The sequence below is a fragment of the Coturnix japonica genome, chromosome 2 (assembly GCF_054131305.1).
Source record: "Coturnix japonica strain WE chromosome 2, WE-NBRP24, whole genome shotgun sequence".
NCBI classification, from domain to species: domain Eukaryota; kingdom Metazoa; phylum Chordata; class Aves; order Galliformes; family Phasianidae; genus Coturnix; species Coturnix japonica.
The window spans coordinates 9,571,321-9,585,379 of NC_140664.1; the positions used below are offsets into that span (position 1 = coordinate 9,571,321).

General features: G+C 42.5%; 1 long non-coding RNA gene across 1 annotated transcript; it reads right to left on the reverse strand.

Moving 5' to 3' along the window:
- Positions 1-8,773: 8,773 nt before the first annotated feature.
- LOC146761684 (uncharacterized) lies at positions 8,774-9,815 on the reverse strand. The gene is made up of 2 exons (XR_014942437.1): positions 9,400-9,815; positions 8,774-9,293 (listed from the first exon to the last, which is right to left on the reverse strand). It is a non-coding gene; the product is annotated as an uncharacterized LOC146761684 (long non-coding RNA).
- Positions 9,816-14,059: the final 4,244 nt, after the last annotated feature.

Sequence of the window (14,059 nt, forward strand, 5' to 3'; positions counted from 1 at the left end):
TTAGCTGTAAGAAAGGAAGTCTAAGGGAAACAATATTTTAACCAGATACACAAAGCTTAAGGAAGAGATGAAATCAGACTAAGAGGTGACAGACACAGTTTACAGCAAATGAAAATTATAATAATCAGTTAGCTATGAGGGAAAAATTCTTCACTGTGAAGGTGATCATTCATTACAAAAGAGTCTCGGAGAGGCTGTGCAGTCTTGGCCCTTAGAGATATTCAAAACCAGATAGAAAAAGGCCCTCTGAGATCTCATTTGACATTGAGTTCACCCTGCTTTGGCCTCAGGAGGTTTCTTTGAACTGTATCATTGTATGATTCGACAAACAAATAGGAAGAGGGTATAGGCAGAAAATCAGAGTTGTCAAGAACAAAATGTGATTAACGAATCAAGAAACATATAAAGCAGTCAGAAAAGAAGTGTCTAAGTTGGATATTGACCTAGACCTAAAGAATCATCATTTGGTGATTCATAGGCCAAACAAAGACAAACTTCATCTCCCTTTGGTAATTTAATCTCTGCAGGTTCCTTGTAGTGAGGTAAATGAAGAACAGAATAACCTTGAGCTCCAGTCACACCATTTATTCATTGCTTATTTAAGGCACAGCAACCTATTGTATATGGCTGCAATTTGTATAGCTAATTATATAGAGTTACAGTTACACATTGTGGTTAATTGCCGGAATATACATCCTCTGAAGCCATTAGGAGTGTTACCACTGATTCATTTGAGGTGTCTAATTTAGACATCCGAATTATCTGACTCATCTCAGCAGGCTCTTCTAATGTTGCTCTTCGGAGAGGCTTTTCTCTAGCACTTACTACACAGAGGTCTTGGGGAGACTGACCTAAGGGAGATACCCAGTGCCAGGTTCCATAAATACCATCCTTTCTTTCCTCCACGATGAAATGAGGATGGTAATAAGTGCCTACTCTCATATTCTGTGTGTGAGTCAGTTGGTGTAAGAGCAATTTAACAGCAGGAATACTAACATATCTATGCCATTTGCCAAGGTATTGACAGATTAGAAGAATAAATTGGAGGAAGGACTGCCGACCATTAAAATGCCAACTTTTCAGCCACATCAGTTAATATGGTGGTTTTACGGCTGTGTGAATGTCTCGTTAAAGAAAGTTGAAAGGATGATCAGTGAAACTGGAGTTTGCAGAAAACTATATGAAGGTGTGAAAAACTAAAAAATAAAAAATTGAACAAAGTGAGATAACTTGTACTGAGAAGGCTTCAATGAATATAGGAGCATGCAGAGTTCTTCTATCTTTGATTTATGGTTGCTGAATGGTGGTTACACAGGGGTTTATGAAGCATCAAAAATATCCCAAGAATCACATAAAAGAAGACAAAAATTTTAGGGTATATTCAAGACACAACATGTGGTCAGATACAGCAGCTACAGCATATATACATTCATATATATTCTACATCTTCTGTTCTACTGAAATAGATTTGCTGCTGCTACTTCATAATAAATGAGTATAGCTGGAGGAGGGATACAAATATTTCTTTTCTAGAATGGAACTTTCAGTCTGGGGAAGAGTGAGAAATACAGAGAAGAAAGAGTTACGGATGGGGAGATCTAGCCGGGAAAAGATTAATGATCACTTTGGTTAGGTCAGTGCCAGTGAAGACAAAAGATGGGATTAAAAAGGACTGGGGATGGGTAACAGGAAAGGACCTCTAAATATTGATTGTAAATACATCTAACATTTGTAAGACTGAAAGCAAGGGGTTTCTGACAAATGCAAACTACAGCAAGACTATATTTTATGAAAATACGCCATTGAGAGAGGTAGGAATATGAAGGAAGGAACGAAGAACAGGAGAGAAATACAGGCAATATGTTGGAGTGGTGACAGCAAACAGTAGGAAGATAGACAAGAATTACAGAAGTGACTGCTGGATATATTTGACAGAATCATAGATTCATGGAATGGTTTGGGTTGAAGGAGGCACTAAAAGTCTTTAAGTTCCAAACCCTCTGCATGGGCAGGAACACCTTCCCATAGATCAAGTCGCACAAAGTTCCATCCAACCTGGCCTTGAAGGCCTTTTATCTGATGAGTGATATCTGATATCATCAAGAATCTGTGAAGTTTTGTCATAAGAAATGACCCGCCCCCAGGAACATGCATTATGATTCACGTGAACAAATCTCTACAAGCTTCACCAGAGAGGTAAAAAGAGGATAACTAAGAGAAGCATTAAATCCAGAGCAGAAGAAAACATCTGTGGGGGCCTATGTAGATTGCTTTTGAGACAGCTGTTGCTGAAGCTGCATTGCTGGCTGAGAGCTCCATGAATGGCTCTTCCCAGTCCAGTGCTCTAGCCAATGCAAAGACCAGATCCAGCTCTCGTGGTTTCATCCATTGGCCTGCTTCTCATCATCTAAGATGAACTGTTTATTGATTATGGAGCTGCAGGAGTCATTGCATGAGTTCTTGTCAGGCTTTCAAAACACTGGTTTCATATGGACAGCCAGCAGAGATGCACCCTTTTTTCCCTAAAGCTGGACAGGTTTGGTATGGACAGGCCAGGTGATCAAAATGATGAATATCCTCCATTTGCCATCCATCTTCCAACAGTGTTGAGTTCCTTCTTGTTGTCTGCAGAGCCTGCTTCACTGAGGCATGCTCAGAGACAGCTGAGCCCATTTTCAGGTGCAGACAATAAAAAATACAACGTGATAAAAAGTACTACACAGAAGGAAGACTTCTGTGACTCAGACTGCAGTGGTCTAAAGGATAGCTTCTCAGTTTACCCACTAGTGTGTTGGATATGGCAAAATGTGAGTTTCATCCATCAACTAACATCATTACAGCCCATTCAGATCTCTGTAACTGCTTAGGATCACAGCACTACAGTTGCTCAGCATCCTTAATTTTACCAGGCGTACACACCAGAGTGAGACAGCAGAAGGGCAGTTTTTGCACAGACGTGAATGGGATCTGATCCATCTCCATAATTAGGTTGTCTCTGCTGGCGGGGTTCCTGCTACAGTCACTGGGGATTTGGTCAATAGAGCCGTAAGGCAGTTTATTCTAAAGCAGACAACAACATTTAGGTCAGATGAGTCATGCCCAAGGTATTATGGACTGTATTGACTAGTTATCCACGAAACAGAGTTGGAGCTCAGATATCTGCCTCACAAAGATGAAAACTTATATTTTAGATATCTGGAACTGTTTCCTACTCATGAGTCCTTGCCATGTGCCTCCATAATGCCATGTAGAGGTAAAATAAGAAGAGTAAGTTGACATGAAGTGATTGGAATGATAATCTCGCTTTTGGGAGGTTCACATAAGCTTCTAGGAGCAAGGATGAATTTGCAGCCACAGAAATGGTCTGAAACCTCTGTTTCAGTCCTGACCTTGCCATAGGCCACAATATCTGTTACCCAGTCACTCTGGTTCTCTGCACCCTTGCATCTCATATGAACAGGATGATATCCTGCTTGTAGGATGGCTCTGCTACCAATTTAGAGCATGAGCATATACGGGTCTTATAGGATTCAAAACATGCAGTCCTTTGTTTTATTTCAAACCTTTACTTGCTACTGTGATATGAGTAAATAATGAAGAAGCCACAGCAGCTAGTCAGGAGAGCCTTCAGTCTCAAGAGTGATTGCCCTTTTAACTAAGAATAGTTTGTTTTCATATTGGATTTCTTTGTGTGTGTGTGTGTGTTATTGTTGGTGCTGTTGAAAAATGTGATTTATTTCAACACATTTTCTCTTGTTTAAAAAACAGAAGCTTAACCCTTGCTCCATCTAGAGTAGAAGTAACCCTACAGGGTATATAATAAATATTTAAAATGTGTAATTGAAGGGGGAAGGAAAAAATCATGTCACTGAGGAATAGCAGGAATTTTATTTCACTGTAGTGACAGCTTCTGTTGTCTCTGCCATCAAATAACTCTGAAGTCAGGATAACTGCTGCATGCAAATGAAGACAAACTACATATAGGTGTCCAGATCAGGCACATCATCTTCATCAGAGTGGCCTACTAAGCGCTGGATGCTGAGAACTGCCCCGTTAGGGATGATCCCTTGAGGAACAGGTTACAGTAGCTTAATGGCATGAACCCTGCTTTCTGCCTTCCCTCACTGTCTCCATCTTGGAGCAGATTTCCTCCCTTGGCACAGTCAGGCCAGTCTCCATTTTATCAGTGTTTTAAATTACAAGAGGGAAGAATTGTATGCTGATGAGCTGAGTAAGCTGTTATAATCCTACCAGCCAGGTCCTCTACAGCTGTCTTGAAATCCAGTGTTGGGATTGCACAGTTTGCAGCACAGCAGTATGATGCAATCCTGGTGGGACATGGAGAACATCCTTTACAGTCACTTTTTTTTCATCCTTTTCTCTGTCTCTCTGTCGCTTTTCATGTCTCTGTCAGGTACATTTTCTGGGGATATTGTGGAGGAAATTGGTCCTGGCTGTCCAAAGCCACGCCAGCACTACTGTAATGATGGACTACACCCATTTACCACAAGGATTCAGGCAGACTCATGTTTGTGCTCTAAGTACTGTACCAATACATACCCTGCTACAAAATTTCTCCCCAGCTTCTTCATGTTCTGAACTGCAGCTCTGTCAGAGATTCCATTGACATTCCCCCTATTATGGTGCATGATTTCCCCTCATTGCCTAAAGCTCAGTGAGACTATAAATAAAAAAGCACTTCAAGCAACAAAAGGCAATTGCAACCTGGAATTGATTCTTTCCAATGCCAATGAGCACAAAGCATGTGTCTGAATTACTTTTCTGATCTGAATAGTGTAAATCACTGACAGGCTATAAGGTGATTGTATCCTAAAGGATTGATTAATTAAAAAACTGAAACATACCCCTGAAGAGGATCTTCTCAAATATTACTAATTCAAACATAGAATCATAGAATGACTCCGGTTGGAAGGTACATAAAAGAGCCTTGAGCTCCAACCCCCATCTCCAGTCCTCCAATTGTATTGGAAAACCTATCTAAATGTAAAATTACTTCTGATCCATATGAATGGCTAAAATAAAAATGACTTTTACTAACAAGTGATTATGTCATATTACAATGTTGTTATCACATTTATCTGTTTACCAGCTGGAGTTCTAATTGAAATTTGTTCAGAACTCATAGTAGCATTAGGTCATGTTATGCTTGCAGCATTAAGCAATGATTACATCTGTGGCTTTTGTTTTTAATTAGCTTTTTCAGTTATCTGGGAGAGATAGAACCTTTCAAGATTGTAATTCACTTCTGAATACAATGGAAAGAGAACAAATCGAGTCATCGTACAGAAAAGTGTGTGCCTGTATAATTTACATCCCTGATTCTAGAACTGCTAGATCTGACTGTATTTTGATTTCCTGCCACTCATCAGTTATGTTAATTGCTTTTTGATGGCAATGAGGTGCTGGCGTTTGCACATTCAGGCATCTAAAATGTCTTTTTACAAAAAAGAGATGAGAGTGCATTGTGCCTTACTTTTTCAATGGCAGAGTACTAAAAAACAGATATTGTTCCAGCCGTGCAGCTGAGCATAGACAGAGGTGAATTTTAAGGAAGGTCTCAAAGGTACAAAAGCATTTGAACATGTGCCTCCATCATTCTCAGCATACCGACGTGTGATTACTCACCTGTTCTAGGTTAAACATCTTGCTGAGTCTTGTCCTATGGAAAGGGCAAGTCTTTGCCAGCAAGAAGCCTACGGGGGGTACTTTGTGTGCCCTTATCAGTGGGTAAGTGGCACTAACTGCTTGTAAGTAATGAACTGACTCCAGCAGCTCCCCAGACTAGCAAAAGTGCCCCTGCTGCCCTCTTTATTCAAGCCTTTCCTTTGCTTGTTGTAAATACCCATGCTTGGGAGAATGGATGAGTAAGTCTATGAGCCAAGACAGGGAATCATCAGCCTTAATTTGCTGGAACAAGCAACTGCAGAGAGCCAGAAAGCAGCCAGTCTCACCCTTCTGCTGCCACTGCAATCCTAGGAACATCACCAAGCAAAAGTGCCATCTCATCACACCGTGCTGCACTGCTGCTCTCCAACAGCACCCAGGGACTAACAATAACCATAGCACAGCCAGCCAGGGGAATGCTGTGGCATCATTAATTGGCTTGTTTCTTATGAAGATAAATTAGATGGGGGTAAAAGGCTGCAGCTGTACAAAAAGAGTAAGGTCACTTGTTTCTAATACACCTATGGAAGTGTGAAGCACATGATATAGTAAGGTGCCATGTCTGATGTGCTTATGTGATAGTATTTGGTATCCTTAGAGGAGCAGGGGAAATTGTAGAAATTGTAGAAAATATGTTCAAGAAGGGAACTTGAGATGTAATGTAATCCACCCCCCAGCTGAGACAAGTCGAGAAAAGAATTGCCCACACGACACATTACCTGTAATTCTCTTGCCAGAGGAATTCAACTATTTTCCAATGTCCAGTTGAAAAAACAGCTTTCTAAGAGGAACTATAGAAAATTTGAAGGGAGTTATTAGAATGAAAGAAGGTCTAAAATACTTCTATCATCACTGAAAATGAAGATAAACAGTTAATACCACTTATAGGTGAAAATATGTAAGCTTGTGTTCAAAGTACCTGACACGATTTCCAGGCCCTATGCATTATCCTCCACCTAACTATGTTTCCTTTTGTCTAAATAGCTCCTTCTGCATTGACAGAAGTCACTGAATCAAAGAATCGTAGAGTTGTTTGTGTTGGAAGGGATCTCAAGGTCATCTAGAATGATGATGATGGCTGGGATGACCCAACCCTCTGCCATATGGGAAAGGTTTCCAACCACCAGATCAGACACAGTATTCCAGATGGGGTCTCGCAAGAGTAGAGTAGAGGGAGACAGTCATCTCCCTTTCCCTGCTGGTCACCACACTCTTGATTCAGCCCAGAATACCATTGGCCTTCTGGGCTGTAAGCAGACATTGCTGGCTCATGTCCAGCTTTTTGTCCATCAGGACTCCAAAGGCATTCTCAGTAGTGCTGTGCTCTAGGTCATCTCCCAGTCTGTACTCATATCTGGGATTGTGCCCATCCAAGTACAACACCTTGCACTTGGCCTTATTGAACCTCATTAGGATCTCGTGGGCCCATTTTTCAAGCCTGTCCAGGTCCCTCTGGTGGGATGGTGTCCCTTCCCTTCTGTTGTATTGACTGCATCACACAACTTAGTATTATCAGCAAACTTGCTGAGGTTACACTCAATCCCACTGTCTATGTCTTTGAGAAAGATGTTGAAGAGCACCAATTTCAAGACAGACTCCTGGAGGACACTGCTCATGGTCAGCTGCCACCTGGACATGGAGCAATTGATCACAACCCTCTGTCTATGGCCACCCAGCCAATTCTTTATTCACTGAACAGTCCACTCTTCAAATCCCCATCTCTCCAATTTAGATATAAGAATATGATGCAGGACTACAACAAAGGCCTTGCGCAAGGCCTGGTAAGCAACCTCACTTGCCCTTCTTTAGTCTACCAGTGCCTTCACCTCATCATAGAAGGCCACCAGATTGGTGCCAGAGTCACTGCTTCCCACAGGGAGTGTTTAAGTGTGTCCTATCTTTCCCTGGGATAACTGGTCTGTAAGGGCGTTATTCTGGATCTTTTTAATGGGGAAAGTATTGAGAGGTTTTGAGGCATTCTGCTAGTTTCTGCAGGATATGATGCTCTTCCCCACTTGCCATGGAGCAAGAGGCATTCCCATGGAAATTCACCACACAGGCTTCTCTGGTGCTTTGCTTCTTTTTGGGACAGTTCATAGACCGGGGACACTGGTTGGAGGTTCTTCCTTGCCTTTGACAACAGCACTTCGTGCCTCTGCTTATAGGGACTGGGAGAGGTCTAACACAGAAGGATAGGTACATTACTTTCTTTTCTGTTTATATTGACTGCCCTGCAGAATCTGTGGTGAGATTCAGGCATTTCCTCTTGAGGCCACCTTGTGCTTTTGGGAGGCCACATGAGGATGCAGATATGGGCTAAGTCTTTTAACACGACCGAAGAGACAAAGACTTGATCATAGACTTGGAAATCTTTCCTGCTCTTTCTCTGCATTTTGCTCCTATTTTTAACCACTGAAAATCTTTTTTTTTTTCTTTTTTTTTTTTCTTTTTCCTCCTGTGAAAACATGAGAGACAGTAAGACTCTACAGTCATTATGCATCAAACAACCAGTTTAACTAAAGTGCAGCAGTCACTCTATTTCCAGCCCAGCTGTGAGCCATTGAGCACTAGAACTTGATCCTGCCTTTTACAATTTATAGAGCCCCAGGGAGACCAGACTGAGGCATTCAAATAGATAGAGGGGCCTATAAAAAAGTTAGGAATAGGGCAAGAGTTTTAGGACAATTTTAAACAAAAACAGTAGATTTAGACTAGATATAAAGAGGAAGTTCTTTACTCAGATGATGGTAAGGCACTGACACAGGTTTCCTGGGGGAGCTGTGGATGTCCCATCCTGAAGGTAAGCAAGACCAAGTTGTCTGGCGCCTTGAGCAGCCTGATCCAGTGGAGTTGGATGGCCTTTAAGGGTCCCTTCCAACCCAACCCATTCTATATTTCCATGTTGCTAAGTCAGCTGCCCAAATGTTGGCATTTAGCAAAGTTCCTCCTGAGATTTGAACAACCTTTTGCAAACAGAATTTCAGCAAAGCAAGTGCATCACCACAGAAACTGCTGGCTCATTTTTGAAGTTCAGGTAAAAAAAAAAAAAAAGAAAAGAAATCCAACTCAGTTTAAACATGAGTGCAATGCCATTAAATCAACATAACAAAAATGACTCTAGCCTGGAGACTCAGAAATGTAAGTGAGACTGGAACACGCCTTTAATTACTTCCATTTTTTGTTCCTCAGTAGCTCCAGCAGGACTAAAATAGTTCATCTCTGCTCTTCCCAGTGTGTCAGTAGGACAGAGAAGTGGGACTGGTGTGTGTGGCTCCTCAGACACAACAGTACCTCCGTTGGCTTCCTCTCCCCTCACACAGCAGGCATTCTGTGCTGATTCGTCCTACTGCAGCCAAAACAAGAGGCACAACAGGTGGATTTCTTTTTTTGTCTCTGCTCTGTTCCTTTTTTTTCCTCTTTTTTTTTTTTTTTTTTTTTTTTAAAGAGGAGATGCAGATGGCAGAGTCACTCTCCCTTTGAGATGCACAAACGTCTCGATGGAAAAACTCCCCACAGCTTGTACAATTTTCTGAGCTGCCTTCTGCTCACCTCCACCTCCTCATTTCCCTCTTTATCTGCTTTCTGCATTCTCCGTGCTGCTATCGGTCCTGTGGAAATGAAAACATCAAAGCCATGAGCAGTCATTTTTTTCTACTGCTCCCGTGTCCTCTCTCTCTGCTCTTCCTTAAGCATTAATATTAATAGCCACTGTACCTTTCTTCGCTGTTGCTTTCTTCTTGATCCTCCAGGGAGTAAGCCTTTTCTTGGACTTTGTGCTACACCGAGTGCTTGTTTGAAGGAAGGCTGGGGCATGCTGGGAAGCACAACGTCAGTGATGCCTGTGATACAATATTGGGCCAAGCAGCAAAGATATTAAACCCTATTGTACTCATTGGAGGAGTCAAGCACACTTTCATCCTTGCAACATAGAGCTGGATTTTTTTCTTCTTGTTGTTTTCCCAACAAAAAAAGCTTTTTAATCAGTCCAGAATCTCCAAGGAAAGGGGAAAACAACAAACAAACAAAAAAACAGCACACAAAGCTCTTTCCCATTCTATCCTTGATGTTTTTCCACAGGGCGGCTACCTGAGGACCAAAGGAGCAGGTGCTCTTTCACTCTTATTGTCTGAACCAAACGTGCACACATAAATACGCGCTACAGGGACACACAGCACCTGCTCCCCCCCGGCTTTGCTGTTATTTAAATCGTGGTGTTAACGAGCTCTAAGCCCTTCAAGGTTGCAGCCCGCAATCGGTCCCTGGGGCAGCAAGCTGAACACTGAGCGCGTGCGTCAGCCCTGCTCTCCATTTGTATTCTGCAGTGCGGGTGCTTGTCTGGAGCGTGAGGAAGAAATCCCCCAGGTTTGATTTCACTCACAGACATATAATGGAAATACAGCAGTGTGCCGAGTGTGATGCTTCTGCTCTGTGGGGGCCTGCTGCAAGCCGCAGCCAAGGCTGTACTTTGGGTTGTGGTGGTGTCCAAAAGGCAGAAGGTGAATTTCTCAGTGTTGTCACAAGGAATGAGGACTCTGGTAATACTGGAATTCACTGTAACCCTTGCAGTGAGTTATTCCAAGGATGCTTTGTGCCTGCACACTGTATGGATTATGATGTGCTGTCTTGTCACTCAGAGCTGATCCTCCTGCATGAAGGATTCCCCCAGTGTGCACAGCACAGCACTCAGGTGAGAATCCCTCACCCTTCTTTGACAGCATGTGCTGCAGCTGGGCACATCAGCAAGGAGATGCAGATTGCACAGGGACACAGGTCAAGCTCATCTTATGGCTCCTCTCTGGAGATATTCAAGATCCATCTGGGCATCTACTGGTGCAACCTACTATAGGGAACCTGTTTTAACATACAGTTGGACTCAGTGATTTCTTTTAACCCCTGCAATCCTATGATTCTGTGATAACCTTTTCAGAGACTAGAAAGCCTCAGACAGGAAGAACCCCATGTCCAGCAGTGCCATTCTCCACCTCTTCAGGTCCAACCAGCAGCACTGAAAGCTGCTAATGGAAAAATAGAAGATTGCTGCAAAACACTGGATGCGAGTCTCACTATATTTGTACTGTTTATTGTTAGTGCTAACAAACAAAAGGAGGTGGGAGGATCTATTTGTTTGCCATAAATAATCACCAGCTGGATGATTTAAAGCATATACAGCAGCTGTGCAATCTATAATAGAGCCTCCTCATGTTTGCACACATGCAACCTAAACAAAGTTTCAGGCAGTGATGATGGGATGCTTTTGAGATCTCTGCAGGATGCCTAATAAGAAAATTCAAATGAGGTCACATGCTTTAATGCTTGTCTACAAGATTCTCCCAAAGGTCTCCCTCCTACCCTGGCTTATGAGCCTAATTAACCCTCAAAACCTCATTGCCAAGAATGGAATTTTAAGTAATTATTGGGATGTGTGGCTTACTTACCAGCATGTCAAACTCTTTAAATCACACTCTGAGCACTGGTATTTGCCTTGCACTTTATTCAGCATTGCAGGAGGTGGTCAGATACCCACACATGCAAAAACTCAACCCAGAGGCATCAATTTGCAGACAGTATTTGGACCAAGGGGGATCAGAATTCCCCTGGAGAGTCTTGCAGGTTTTTGCAGCACCGCAGAGCAGGAAGATTCAAGTCTGTGTTGTCATTAGATGTTTTAAACTACTTCACAGGCATTAACTATGCCCATTTCATTCACGCAATCCTACCTTAACCAGATCCCCTGAGCCAAGAGGATGGTGTGCGAGCTTTTCTGCATATTCAGCTGGAAAGGGACAACCTGAGGAAGCTGCACTGCTCCCACAACTCTTTATACATTCCTCACTAGTTAGCTTGAATTGAAAGAAAAATACATATAACCTCGAAAAAAATCCAGAAGCAGAAACTGTGCTAGGAATGTTGCCCTTCGCGCTTGTATTTGCAATGCACACTCAATTCCTTGCTGCTCTGAAAACTGGTGATGAGGACATCTTCTCATGCCCCACTGCTGTCAGACAGATAGATCACACTCTGGATTTTTCATAGCATGCAAAAGCCATGGGATTGGGTAGGGTAGGACCCAAACCTTTAGATCCTGAGTGGGTGCCAAAGCAACTAGGTCCGCAGGCAAAGACAAGGAGTTACAAGAGTCTCCCAGATACATGACCTTAGCTTAAGACAGTTCCAGGCTCTCCATCGCAGGGCAGACAAGCCCAGATGACAGTTTCACAGACTCCTTTCATGGTTTGGTTCTTAGCTGGCTTGGAGGACCCAGTATCCAGCACACTCGGTATTGTAGATCCTGTGGCTAAACGTCCATTTCCTCTACCATTTATTACACAGCAAATTTAGGAGTTATTCAGTAATGTACTGAATTTGCACTAATTTTACTGTGCATATTTTGCAATACCATTGTGTAGAGGAAGTGGACCAAGGGGTATTGATTGATGCTCTGCTGAACGTGAGCCGACAGTGTGCCCAGGTGGCCAAGAAGGCCAAAGGCATCCTGGCTTGCCAGCAGGAACAGGGAAGTGATTGTCCCCCTGTACTCAGCTCTGGTGGGGCCACACCTCTAGTTCTATGTCCAGTTTTGGGCCCCTTGCTGCAGGGAAGACACTGGAGCTTTGGAGCATGTTCAAAGAAGGGCAACAAAGCTGGTAACAGGTCTGGAGCACAGGCCTTATGAGGAGTGGCTGAAGGAGCTGGGATTGTTCAGTTTGGAGAAGAGAAGGCTCATTGCTCTCTATAACTACCTGAAAGGAGGTTGTTGTGAGCTGGGGGTCGGCCTCTTCTCTCATGCAACTGGTGACAGGACCAGAGGGAATGGCTTCAAGATGCATCAGGGCAGATTTAGGCTGGACGTTAGGAAATACTACTTCTCTGAATGAGTGGTCAGGCTGCTCAGGGAGGTGGTGGAGACACCAACCCTGGAGGTGTTCAAGGAACATTTGGACGTTGTGTTGAGGGATATGGTTTAGTGAGAACTATTGGTAATGGGTGGATGTTTGGACTGGATGATCTTGTAGGTCTTTTCCAAACTTGGTGACTCTATGATTCTGGGACTCTGCAATTCCCAGAGCTGTGAGACAGTGTGGAGGAGCTGCAGCCTCAGCATCGGCATACTACACTGATATAATGCACTGTCTGTCAGAACTTTTCTCTTCTGTTAGAGAACTGTTTAGATCCTTCATACATAGCTGGACATGGAATCTTTGTTCATTTGATTGGGAATCCCTCAGTACTAGAAATTCACCCCAACTGTTGCCCAATTGCAGGCCAGCAGTGGACTGTTAAAGAAAATAATCAAGTTCACTAGCACAGTTTTCAAAATGATCTGGAAAAAGCTGAATAAAAAGGATATCATGTAGTGAAAAAATTAGCAAATGGCATGTCAGTTTCTTTTTAACAATTTCAGAGACCATGGCACAAATTTTGCATGTACACAAACTCTGAAGTTTCCTCAAAATGAACACTGCCACAATTTGAGTATATTACAATAGTCTCTATGAACACTTGGTTCTAATTAAACATTGACATCCAAAAACAGTAACAATTTGTTGTATTCTAAGGAAATATCATTGTACATTCTGCTTACACCAGTTGATCAACCATTTATTTCATTCGTCCCATGTGTGCTCTACTAAATAAAGCATTTGCCTTAACTCGAGGGCTTGCATCCACAAATCTTACCAGGTGGGTGACTTTCCCTTTCTCAGATTCAGTTCCTGCAGATATAAAACAGGGATAATGATAATGACCTCCTTAGTAATGCCACCGGGGATTTACTAATAAGCTAATTATTATTAGGAAATAAAACTTTATGTGAGGAACCATTTATTAAAGCCTTCCCATGGCTTATTTGCACTCCAAAAGCGATTTATGAATGGAGCCTGAGAGGGAAGGTCAATGAAAAGTGCTGCAGTGCCAAAACATGAAATATCCAAAGCTCTTGGTCATATCTCCAGCATACATATGTGTATCAAGAAATAGACACTCAGTAGTTCTTTACCTTCCTGTCCCTCACAGCCTTCCTCAGCAAGAAGGAGCTGGGTAGTAATTCTTTAGCTGTTTTTATGCAAAATTACAGGATTCTTTGTTTAACAAACACCAAATGGGTGTGAAACGTTATTCCTGCAACTGTTTCTGCAGTGTTAAACCCACAGGAAACAAGAGAAAAGGAGGAACTGTGCTTAGAGCATAAGGATATTGGATACAGACAAAGAGAGCTTCCTCATGGTGCCTGGAGCACATTTGTATGAGTTTGAAGAAACTGGATCATAGGTTTCATCTATCTCTGTCATTCTGCCAAAGGTTAGGTTTAAGCTTTATGATGGAATTTATTCTTTGGAATGAGTGCAACAGGAGGTAGAGATCAAATCACTAAAAG